Source organism: Sinocyclocheilus rhinocerous, unplaced genomic scaffold (genome assembly GCF_001515625.1).
Source record: "Sinocyclocheilus rhinocerous isolate Xijiao unplaced genomic scaffold, SAMN03320098_v1.1 scaffold12640, whole genome shotgun sequence".
NCBI classification, from domain to species: Eukaryota; Metazoa; Chordata; class Actinopteri; order Cypriniformes; family Cyprinidae; genus Sinocyclocheilus; species Sinocyclocheilus rhinocerous.
The window spans coordinates 5,414-6,220 of NW_015649350.1; the positions used below are offsets into that span (position 1 = coordinate 5,414).

Genomic DNA, 807 nt, shown 5'->3' on the forward strand with positions numbered 1-807 from the left:
CAGCGCGGAACCAGACTTCTTTTTTTCTTCAATGGAAAGCATATTTACACTGTTTGAATTGTTCCCTGTCCCCTATATAGTGCACTACGTGCCATTCACTGTACAGAAAATACTAATTCTGTGGACAAGTGACCGATTTCAGCCGCGGCTTCAGCGTCTATTTTATAGTGTAGGGGGCGGGCGCTTCGGATTCTAGAGAGCATTTGATTGGACAGAAAGTTTGATGAGAAGCTGAAGTACGATGTGACATAAAAAAAATCGTTGAGCCGTTTTTGGCGGAAGTGACGAACTGCAAGCTTTGAATGCTTATATCTTCTAAATGCGAATTTTGTCACTGTTTTGGAGCACACTGCCTTATAGATAACCTTAAGACTAACATATTGATACTAACACCCAAAAAACTTTAATTTTGATTTCATGGGGACTTTAACAACTACCTTACTAATTATTAATACGCAGCAAATTAGGAGTTTATTGAGGCAAAAGTCATAGTTAATAGTTTGTTAATGGCGAGAGTTGGATCTTAAAATAAAGCGTGACCATAATTACTATTTACCAAAGCATGATTTTTTTGGGCTTCCATATTTTCCTTCTCAAATAATTAAGAAATCACCCTTGTCCTTCAGGACTATGGAGCCAGATCGGCCTCAAAAATAATACATTTATAAAACAAAATTCATAAATGCACAGCACAATTTACATTTACAAAATCCGATTCGTAAATTCAAAACACAATTCATAAATACAGAAGTAAAAGCATAAATATTTCCCCAAATGCTCACACAAAAGCATCTTACCTAAATAAAT

The 807-nt window shown here is 35.7% G+C and overlaps 1 protein-coding gene across 1 annotated transcript in view; it reads right to left on the minus strand.

Annotated features, from left to right (window-relative positions):
* LOC107710536 (hydroperoxide isomerase ALOXE3) overlaps positions 1 to 807 on the minus strand; it is a 10,931-nt gene that overhangs the window by 3,906 nt on the left and 6,218 nt on the right. The window lies entirely within an intron of this gene.